Source organism: Prorops nasuta, unplaced genomic scaffold (assembly GCF_024137725.1).
Source record: "Prorops nasuta isolate Cenicafe-Biocafe unplaced genomic scaffold, Cenicafe_Pnas_1.2 PNAS00011, whole genome shotgun sequence".
NCBI lineage: Eukaryota > Metazoa > Arthropoda > Insecta > Hymenoptera > Bethylidae > Prorops > Prorops nasuta.
This window is the reverse complement of record NW_027116808.1, coordinates 7,404,375-7,416,908: the sequence shown is the minus strand read 5'-3', so window position 1 is coordinate 7,416,908 and position 12,534 is coordinate 7,404,375. Positions and strand designations below refer to the sequence as shown.

General features: G+C 36.2%; 1 long non-coding RNA gene across 1 annotated transcript; it reads right to left on the bottom strand.

The window, feature by feature from the left end:
• Positions 1–10,825: 10,825 nt before the first annotated feature.
• Positions 10,826–12,420, bottom strand: LOC136777624 (uncharacterized). The gene is made up of 3 exons (XR_010823285.1): positions 12,328–12,420; positions 11,648–11,778; positions 10,826–10,934 (listed from the first exon to the last, which is right to left on the bottom strand). It is a non-coding gene; the product is annotated as an uncharacterized lncRNA (long non-coding RNA).
• Between the last annotated feature and the right edge of the window lie 114 nt (positions 12,421–12,534).

The following is a 12,534-nucleotide window of genomic DNA, read 5'->3' as shown; positions in this document are numbered from 1 at the left end:
TGATCTACAAAAGTCTCCATTGGATCTATCGTCTATCTCGTAGCGATTCGATTATACATAGCTGATGTCATAATCAATTTTCAGGTATCCAGCTTTGTATAATCGAATTGCGACCAGATAACCATAGAGTCAATAAGAACGTTTTTATTCACCATGATGTGATCTACAAAAGTCTCCATTGGATCTCTCGTCTATCTCGTAGCGATTCGATTATACATAGATGGATACCTGAAAATCGATTATGTCATCAGCTATGTATAATCGAATAGCGACGAAATAGAGGATAGATCCAATGGAGACTTTTGTAGATCACCTAATGGTGAATAAAAAAGTTCCTATTGACTCTATGGCTATCTCGTCGCGATTCGATTATACATAGCTGATGACATAATCGATTTTCAGGTATCCAGCTTTTTTATAATCGGATTGGGACCAGATAACCATAGAGTCAATAGGAACGTTTTTATTCACCATGGTGTGATCTACAAAAGTCTCCATAGGATCTATCGTTTATCTCGTCGCGATTCGATTATACATAGCTGGATACCTGAAAATCGATTATGTCATCAGCTATTTATAATCGAATCGCGACGAAATAGAGGATAGATCCAATGGAGACTTTTGTAGATCACCTAATGGTGAATAAAAAAGTTCCTATTCACTCTATGGCTATCTCGTCGCGATTCGATTATACATAGCTGATGACATAATTGATTTTCAGGTATCCAGCTTTGTATAATCGAATCGCGACGAGATAACCATAGAGTCAATAGGAACTTTTTTATTCACAATGGTGTGATCTACAAAAGTCTTCATTGGATCTCGTCTATCTCGTCGCGATTCGATTATACATAGCTGATGACATAATCGATTTTCAGGTATCCAGCTTTGTATAATCGAATTGCGACCAGATAACCATAGAGTCAATAGGAACGTTTTTATTCACCATGATGTGATCTACAAAAGTCTTCATTGGATCTATCGTCTATCTCGTAGCGATTCGATTATTCATAGATGGATACCTGAAAATCGATTATGTCATCAGCTATGTATAATCGAATCGCGACGAAACAGAGGATAGATCCAATGGAGACTTTTGTAGATCACCTAATGGTGAATAAAAAAGTACCTATTGACTCTATGGCTATCTCGTCGCGATTCGATTATACATAGCTGATGACATAATCGATTTTCAGGTATCCTGCTTTGTATAATCGAATTGCGACCAGATAACCATAGAGTCAATAGGAACGTTTTTATTCACCATGGTGTGATATACAAAAGTCTCCATTGGATCTATCGTTTATCTCGTCGCGATTCGATTATACATAGATGGATACCTGAAAATCGATTATGTCATCAGCTATTTATAATCGAATCGCGACGAAATAGAGGATAGATCCAATGGAGACTTTTGTAGATCACCTAATGGTGAATAAAAAAGTTCCTATTGACTCTATGGCTATCTCGTTGCGATTCGATTATACATAGCTGATGACATAATCGATTTTCAGGTATCCAGCTTTGTATAATCGAATTGCGACCTGATAACCATAGAGTCAATAGGAACATTTTTATTCACCATGATGTGATCTACAAAAGTCTCCATTGGATCTATCGTCTATCTCGTAGCGATTCGATTATACATAGCTGATGTCATAATCGATTTTCAGGTATCCAGCTTTGTATAATCGAATTGCGACCAGATAACCATAGTGTCAGTAAGAACGTTTTTATTCACCATGATGTGATCTACAAAAGTCTCCATTGGATCTATCGTCTATCTCGTAGCGAGTCGATTATACATAGATGGATACCTGAAAATCGATTATTTCATCAGCTATGTATAATCGAATCGCGACAAAATAGAGGATAGATCCAATGGAGACTTTTGTAGATCACCTAATGGTGAATAAAAAACTTCCTATTGACTCTATGGCTCTCTCGTCGCGATTCGATTATACATAGCTGATGACATAATTGAATTTCAGTTATCCAGCTATGTATAATCGAATCGCGACGAGATAACCATAGAGTCAATAAGAACTTTTTAATTCACCATGATGTGATCTACAAAAGTCTCCATTGGATCTATCGTCTATCTCGTAGCGATTCGATTATACATAGCTGATGTCATAATCGATTTTCAGGTATCCAGCTTTGTATAATCGAATCGCGACGAGATAACCATAGAGTCAATAAGAACTTTTTTATTCACCATGATGTGATCTACAAAAGTCTATATTAGATCTATCGTTTATCTAGTCGCTATTCGATTATACACCGCTGGATACCTGAAAATCGATTATGTCACCAACTATGTATATACGAATCACGACGATATAACCATAGAGTCAATAGGCCCTTTTTTATTCACCATATTGTGATCTACAAAAGTCTCCATTGGATCTATCGTCTATCTCGTTGCGATTCGAATATACATAGCTGATGTCATAATCGATTTTCAGGTATCCAGCTTTGTATAATCGAATTGCGACCAGATAACCATAGTGTCAGTAAGAACGTTTTTATTCACCATGATGTGATCTACAAAAGTCTCCATTGGATCTATCGTCTATCTCGTAGCGATTCGATTATACATAGCTGATGACATAATTGATTTTCAGGTATCCAGCTATGTATAATCTAATCACGACGAAATAACCATAGAGTCAATAGGCCCTTTTTTATTCCCCATATTGTGATCTACAAAAGTCTCAATTTGATCTATCGTCTATCTCGTCGCGATTCGATTATACATAGCTGATGACATAATTGATTTTCAGGTATCCAGCTTTGTATGTTAGAATCGCGACGAGATAACCATAGAGTCAATAGGAACTTTTTTATTCACGATGGTGTGATCTACAAAAGTCTCCATTGGATCTATCGTCTATCTCGTAGCGATTCGATTATACATAGATGGATACCTGAAAATCGATTATGTCATCAGCTATGTATAATCGAATAGCTACGAAATACAGGATAGATCAAATGGAGACTTTTGTAGATCACCTAATGGTGAATAAAAAAGTTCCTATTGACTCTATGGCTCTCTCGTCGCGATTCGATTATACATAGCTGATGACATAATTGAATTTCAGGTATCCAGCTATGTATAATTGAATCGCGACGAGATAACTTTAGCGTCAATAGGAACTTTTTTATTCACCATGGTGTGATCTACAAAATTCTCCATAGGATCTATCGTTTATCTCGTCGCGATTCGATTATACATAGCTGGATTCCTGAAAATCGATTATGTCACCAGCTATGTATAATCGAATCGCGACGATATAACTATAGAGTCAATAGGCCCTTTTTTATTCACCATATTGTGATCTACAAAAGTCTCCATTGGATCTATCGTCTATCTCGTAGCGATTCGATTATACGTAGCTGATGACATAATCGATTTACAGGTATCCAGCTTTGTATAATCGAATCGCGACGAGATAACCATAGAGTCAATAAGAACTTTTTTATTCACCATGATGTGATCTACAAAAGTCTCCATTGGATCTATCGTCTATCTCGTAGCGATTCGATTATACATAGATGGATACCTGAAAATCGATTATGTCATCAGCTATGTATAATCGAATAACGACGAAATACAGGATAGATCAAATGGAGACTTTTGTAGATCACCTAATGGTGAATAAAAAAGTTCCTATTGACTCTATGGCTCTCTCGTCGCGATTCGATTATACATAGCTGATGACATAATTGAATTTCAGGTATCCAGCTATGTATAATCGAATCGCGACGAGATAACCATAGAGTCAATAGGCCCTTTTTTATTCACCATGATGTGATCTACAAAAGTCTCCATTGGATCTATCGTCTATCTCGTAGCGATTCGATTATACGTAGCTGATGACATAATCGATTTACAGGTATCAGCTTTGTATAATCGAATCGCGACGAGATAACCATAGAGTCAATAAGAACTTTTTTATTCACCATGATGTGATCTACAAAAGTCTATATTAGATCTATCGTTTATCTAGTCGCGATTCGATTATACACCGCTGGATACCTGAAAATCGATTATGACACCAGCTATGTATAATCGAATCGCGACGATATAACCATAGAGTCAATAGGCCCTTTTTTATTCACCATATTGTGATCTATAAAAGTCTCCATTGGATCTATCGTCTATCTCGTCGCGATTCGATTATACATAGCTGATGACATAATCGTTTTTCAGGTATCCAGCAGGATATAATTGAATCGTGACAAGATATGCATATAGTCAATAGGAACGTTTTTATTCACCATGATGTGATCTACAAAAGTCTCCATTGGATCTATCGTCTATCTCGTAGCGATTCGATTATACATAGCTGATGACATAATCGATTTCAGGTATCCAGCTTTGTATAATCGAATTGCGACCAGATAACCATAGAGTCAATAGGAACGTTTTTATTCACCATGATGTGATCTACAAAAGACTCCATTGGATCTATCGTCTATCTCGTAGCGATTCGATTATACACCGCTGGATACCTGAAAATCGATTATGTCACCAACTATGTATATACGAATCACGACGATATAACCATAGAGTCAATAGGCCCTTTTTTATTCACCATATTGTGATCTATAAAAGTCTCCATTGGATCTATCGTCTATCTCGTCGCGATTCGATTATACATAGCTGATGACAATCGATTTTCAGGTATCCAGCAGGATATAATTGAATCGCGACAAGATATCCATAGAGTCAATAGGAACGTTTTTATTCACCATGATGTGATCTACAAAAGTCTCCATTGGATCTATCGTCTATCTCGTAGCGATTCGATTATACATAGGTGATGAATTAATCGATTTTCAGGTATCCAGCTATGTATAATCTAATCACGACGAAATAACCATAGAGTCAATAGGAACTTTTTTATTCACCATGATGTGATCTACAAAAGTCTCCATTGGATCTATCGTCTATCTCGTAGCGATTCGATTATACATAGGTGATGAATTAATCGATTTTCAGGTATCCAGCTATGTATAATCTAATCACGACGAAATAACCATAGAGTCAATAGGAACTTTTTTATTCACCATGATGTGATCTACAAAAGTCTATATTAGATCTATCGTTTATCTAGTCGCGATTCGATTATACACCGCTGGATACCTGAAAATCGATTATGTCACCAACTATGTATTGTAACGTCGTATTTCGCGGCCTGGCCAAATAAGTGCTTTCACTAAGGTTATTACCTAGAAACGAAAAGTATTACTTATGGGCCTTGGTTTGCCAGGGGATAGGCAGTGACCAGAACCGACGCACAAGGCACACGGAGGGAGTTATTGGCCGGGTAATCAAATAAGCAAATGATTAGTTTCTAAAAATACAGCTTTACTTTAATTATTACGGATCAACAAACGTTCTCATAGATACAATAGGGTATTCCCTACGTTGTATTAAAATGACAATAGTTAATTTTATAAACTTGTTATTTATATTAAATACACCATAATGAAAAGGAGATCACGTACAATAAACCGTTTACAAGGTGTTGGGCGCCAGCTTGCTAAATCCGCTAATATGACCCTCCGTGGCTGACCGGCTTGAGACTCGTCTCATGCGGGAACCAAGACGCTTTGTAAATTTTACTTAAAATAACGGGGAAACGGCTAGGGATAGGATATTCGAACGGGCTCGCGTCGGGAAAACTTCGAGAAGGCTCTGGATCGCCTTTCTCCGACGAGGGACTACACCCCGTCCTACAACGTATTCCTAGAATACAGGGAATCCCTACGCGATTCGCGACCCGTCCATTAGCCCACTGCTCTTAAACCGCTCCCGAAAACGTAACAATTAATAAAAAGGAGCAATATCCAAATTAATTAATTAGAAAATACCTGATATACGCTCAATACAAATATAAGAAGAATCATACGAGTAATAATGCCGGACGAAACTCAAGGAAAGAGGAGTATAAGATTAAGGAAACCTGACTTCGCAAGTTCGAAGTCAGCTTTACCTGGAATCAACTATATATGCAGACAAAATGGGGATCCATGCAGGGGCCTTTATAAGGACTACCATGTGCTAGACGGTTCTTCCCAAGTTCTGCTTTCCTTCCATGCTTCCTGTATCGGGTCCATTTACCATGCTACACATTTTTTCCTTAATAACCAGGGAATCCTTTCAGTGAAATCGCTATGGCGCACTATTCCAAGTAGAGAAGAAATAGAAAATACCAAACAGGGGGGTACCCTTAACGACTCAACAAGACACAACTACGGCACACAACCGGCTACGTAGGGCCCAAAAATGCGAGTGTCGTCCGGCAATTATGGCACGCGAGACAATGTATTCTGCGCACGCGCGGATCTGTTTTCTCATCGACCGCGATTAAGATTAATACGCATGATTGTCGCTAAACCCGGCAGGTGATGTTCCCCCTCCCGTTTTCCGGACTAACTGAAAAGACGAAATACATATAAGTGACGAACATTATACTTCGTCACAGTATATACGAATCACGACGATATAACCATAGAGTCAATAGGCCCTTTTTTATTCACCATATTGTGATCTATAAAAGTCTCCATTAGATCTATCGTCTATCTCGTTGCGATTCGAATATACATAGCTGATGACATAATCGATTTTCAGTTATCCAGCAGGATATAATTGAATCGCGACAAGATATCCATAGAGTCAATAGGAACGTTTTTATTCACCATGATGTGATCTACAAAAGTCTCCATTGGATCTATCGTCTATCTCGTAGCGATTCGATTATACATAGCTGATGACATAATTGATTTTCAGGTATCCAGCTATGTATAATCTAATCACGACGAAATAACCATAGAGTCAATAGGCCCTTTTTTATTCCCCATATTGTGATCTACAAAAGTCTCAATTTGATCTATCGTCTATCTCGTCGCGATTCGATTATACATAGCTGATGACATAATTGATTTTCAGGTATCCAGCTTTGTATGTTAGAATCGCGACGAGATAACCATAGAGTCAATAGGAACTTTTTTATTCACGATGGTGTGATCTACAAAAGTCTCCATTGGATCTATCGTCTATCTCGTAGCGATTCGATTATACATAGATGGATACCTGAAAATCGATTATGTCATCAGCTATGTATAATCGAATAGCGACGAAATACAGGATAGATCAAATGGAGACTTTTGTAGATCACCTAATGGTGAATAAAAAAGTTCCTATTGACTCTATGGCTCTCTCGTCGCGATTCGATTATACATAGCTGATGACATAATTGAATTTCAGGTATCCAGCTATGTATAATTGAATAGCGACGAGATAACTTTAGCGTCAATAGGAACTTTTTTATTCACCATGGTGTGATCTACAAAATTCTCCATAGGATCTATCGTTTATCTCGTCGCGATTCGATTATACATAGCTGGATTCCTGAAAATCGATTATGTCACCAGCTATGTATAATCGAATCGCGACGATATAACTATAGAGTCAATAGGCCCTTTTTTATTCACCATATTGTGATCTACAAAAGTCTCCATTGGATCTATCGTCTATCTCGTCGCGATTCGATTATACATAGCTGATGACATAATCGATTTTCAGGTATCCAGCTTTGTATAATCGAATGGCGACGAGATAACCATAGAGTCAATAGGGACTTTTTTATTCACCATGATGTGATCTACAAAAGTCTTCATTGCATCTATCGTTTATCTCGTCGCGATTCGATTATACATAGCTGGATACCTGAAAATCGATTATGTCACCAGCTATGTATAATCGAATCGCGACGAGATAGAGGATAGATCCAATGGAGACTTTTGTAGATCACCTAATGGTGAATAAAAAAGTTCGTATTGACTCTATGGCTATCTCGTCGCGATTCGATTATACAGAGCTGATGACATAATTGATTTTCAGGTATCCAGCTTTGTATAATCGGATCGCGACGAGATAACCATAGAGTCAATAGGAACTTTTTTATTCACCATGATGTGATTTACAAAAGTCTCCGTTAGATCTATCGTTTATCTCGTCGCGATTCGATAATACACCGCTGGATACTTGAAAATCGATTATGTCACCAGCTATATATATATACGAATCACGACGATATAACCATAGAGTCAATAGGCCCTTTTTTATTCACCATATTGTGACCCACACAGCATTCAGATCCTAAAGAAGTCCCTATGTTGTCTTGTCGCTGACATCAGACGATTAAGCCTGAAAAGTCGTCCACAAGTCATCTTTTCGCTGACATCAGACGATTAAGCCTGAAAAGTTGTCCACAAGTCATCTTGTCGCTGACATCAGACGATCAGGTCTCAAAAGTCGTCCACAAGACCTCCTAAGATTGACATTATTTCGAAGGCTCTAAATATACGCCGATTTGACGTCTTGTGGCAGATGTCTGACCATACGATTTTTCATGAAGACTTTCGGACGTCTAGTGACCGACTTCTCATCAAAAAATATCATAATGACGTCTTGCAGCAGACGTCTGTCCGTAGGTTTTAAAGATACGTCGATTTGACGTCTTGTGGCAGACGTCTGACCATACGATTTTTTATGAAGACTTTCGGACATCTTGTGACCGACTTCTCATCAAAAAATGTCATAATGACGTCTTGCAGCAGACGTCTGCCCGTAGGCTTTAAAAGAACGTCGTTTTGACGTCTTGTGGCGGACTTCTGACCATAAGGCTTTAAAAAATTTCCACATGACGTCTTGTAGCAGACGTCTGCCCGTAGGCTTTAAAAGAACGTCGTTTTGACGTCTTGTGGCGGACTTCTGACCATAAGGCTTTAAAAAATGTCCACATGACGTCTTGCAGCAGACGTCTGCCCGTAGGCTTTAAAAGAACGTCGATTTGACGTCTTGTGGCAGACGTCTGACCGTAGGATTTTAAAGCATGTCGATACGAGGTCTAGCGGTAGACATCTGACAATTGAATTTTAAACGATGTCCTTACAACGTCATTATTAAGCTTTTTTATAGATGTCTCTGTAAATTATTACTTGAAGTATACGCATGCTGCGCGCATTTTGTAATAATAGATCATTTATTTGTAATTTTGCATAGTAACCTATAGCGGTTTTCATAATAGGTTTTTGGTAATAAAAAAAAAACAATATTTTACGCCTGTGTCACTTAATTGTATCCTGCATCAATTATATACAAACAGATTACATATTTTCATTTGAGTAAGTACACTTTATCTTTACAATGAATGTTACATACTGTTTCATTTGAGTTCAGAGTAATTAACCTATTACTTAATACAAATAATTATGAGTAAACGTAAGCCATTTTTATTATTGTCTAACCGTCAAAAAAATAGAAGAATTTTACAACAAACTGAAAATGATTTATTAGAATTATACCGAAGTAATACAGCAACACAGAATATTAATAAAATAGTAAATTACACTATTAATGAATCGCCAGTAGAATCAACATCCAATTTAACAGAAAGTATTCCAATATCAGCACACATAGCTTCCTATGATGATGATAATATCATTATTAATCCAAATGACGCAATTAATACACCAAATGTTGAAGAAAACCCAATCAAAGGAAATGATATTATAACCTCATTGAGAAATTGGGCTTTAGAGTTTAATATAAAGCACAATGCAATTAATGGCTTGTTAAATATATTAAATAAACAAGGCCATAATTTACCAAGGGATGCAAGAACTCTTTTGCATACACCCAAGGTTAATACAACAGTCGCACTAACCTGGAACGAAAAATATATGCATTATGGGATTGAAAAAAGTATTACTGAGCAATGGAGAAATATTGCAGTACATTTACCCTTCAATAACCAGGAAATACTTATAGACATCCATATAGATGGGGTTTCACTCTCTAGGAGCTCCAGTTTAAAAATATGGCCAATATTGGGAAAGATTTGTAACCATTTATTTAAAAAACCATTTCTCATCGGAGCACACTGCGGCAAAGAAAATCCTAAATCTATATCAGAATATCTGGAAAAATTTTGCAATGAATATAAAAGTTTATCGCCAATGGTTTTACCTATAAAAATAAAACATACTTCGTAAAAATACGGTGCGTAATAGCAAATTCGCCAGCTAGATCCTTCATCAAATGCACAAAGTCTCATAATGGTTTCTACGGTTGTGGCAAATGTCTTACAAAGGGCGAAAGATTTTTACGTAGAACAATATTCCCAAATTTAAACTGCATACTTAGAACTGATGAAAATTTTAGGAATAGAAAACAACCACAGCACCATATTGACGTATCACCATTTGAAGAACTTTCGTTAGGAATGGTTAGCCAATTCCCTCTTGACTACATGCATCTTATTTGCTTAGGTGTAGTGAAGAGGTTGCTACATATTTGGATAAAAGAAAAATATTTGATTAATGAAAATCTACAAATTCTTAATAACCGATTGCTGCTTATAAGGCAATATGTACCATCAGAATTTGCTAGAAAATGTAGAGCTATTGCTGATTTAGATAATTGGAAAGCAGATGAGTTTAGACTTTTCTTATTATATGTTGGCCCCATAGCTTTAATAGATTTGCTTCCTGAGAATAATTACTTGCATTTCAATGTGCTGCATTGCGCAGTTAGAATACTTTGTGATCCTGTAGAATGCAAAAAAAATTCTAACTATGCTAATGAATTATTACATAATTTTGTTATAAATATGAGTATTTTATATGGTAAAGAACATTTGATATACAACATACATAATTTGATACATTTAGTAGGTGATTCTTTAAAATATGGTCCGCTTGATGATTTTAGCTCTTTTCCATATGAAAGCTATTTTAGTCCTTTGAGGAAACTGATACGAAAAGGAGACAATCCTCTGGCACAATTATATAATCGACTGTCAGAAAAATCTTTAATGTCATCATCGCCACAGAAGAATGATATTACATATCCACAGCTAATTAAACAAATAAATAATAATATTCCACTTAATTGTAATAGTCCACATAAATTTGCAGTGTTACCAAATTTTAAAATCAGTAATATGAAAAATAATAATACAGTTCTTCTAAAAAATAATAAAATAGTAATTATTGAACATATAGCCTATAAAAATGATGAACCAGTGATTATAGGAAGAAAATTAGAAAATGTACTCTCATTGGAAAACTATCCCTTCGATTCCAAATTAGTGAATATTTGCCAATCTCAAAACCTTACAACATCACAAATTTGGCCATTGGCTGATATAAAAAGCAAACTCTTTAGAATACCACATGGTGCAAATCATTATGTCATGCCTCTTATTCATTCGACAATGGAAACTGCATAATTGTAAACTATCTTATCTATAATTCTAATTTTATAATTTAATATAAAACTTATAATCTATAAAAAAATCTATATTTCACTTTTACTTTGTTACAGTTGAATCTGTGAAGTCTAAAAGATGTCGCAGCATACACAGGAGAGGCTTTTAAAAAATAGAACCAGTAAATTACTTAAACTATGATTTTATAATTAATTTTCAGATTTTAATTTGTTACTTGATGTATAGTTGTGTGCCAAAGACCATCGTTGCCTCCGGTCAACTCAGTGGAAAAAAAGAAAACCATGCAAAGCCAGATGCGAAGAATGAGCCAGCAAACGAATGGTTTGTGTTATACTTACTTCTACATTGTTGTCACTTAATGCATCAACACATTTTTAACAGTTCCCTTATGGAGTTGATAAATTATTTTATTTCCAATTGTACTTCAGATTCCATGCCTGGTCCATCGCAGCCACTTAAAATGCAAAACCTGCAGAAGAAAAAGGATAGGGTCTTTACAAAGCCTCCTAGCAGCTTTAAAACTGCGCAAACTGGTCATAATATTCCAGCTACCAGTAGTAAGATAATCAATATAAATTATACCCAAAACAAACTCTCCGACTAAATTTAAACTGCAGTTTAAATGATATATTTCATGTAGAAAGAATTATACTGCTTAAACTCTATACAGTTTAATTCTAATCAAAGGGCTTGTCGTGGGCTTTACAAAATGAAAATCATTATTCCAGACATGTCTATGGATCATTCAGCGAATGAGGGGTTTACATCTCCAATGATGGAGGAATATTTGGACGAAGCATACCAAGATTCTTCAAATGGTACTATTCATTTAGATATTTACTTTGAAAATGTTATATAAAACATGAAGTAAATTATGTACATTGTATTTTCAATATTATTAGTACCTCGTGAAGAATTAAGTCCTATCTCCTCTGAGTATATTAATACTGAAGAAAATAATGATGCATGCTATGATGGGTATATAAGTGAAGAGGCACAAGTGTTTGTATTTATTTACCTGTGTTATCCTTAGTCATAGCATCTTTAACTATCTCAACAGCACTCACTACAGCAATACTGATTTCAACAATCATTTGTAGTTACACTGGTGAAACACTTGACCCAGCAGATGGAGAGGATACCAATCTGGTGCCTGTGAGCCCGGCTGAAGCTACTGACGGCATTACGTCAGCTATCAGCGACGTAGGAGACATTGGGCAAATTT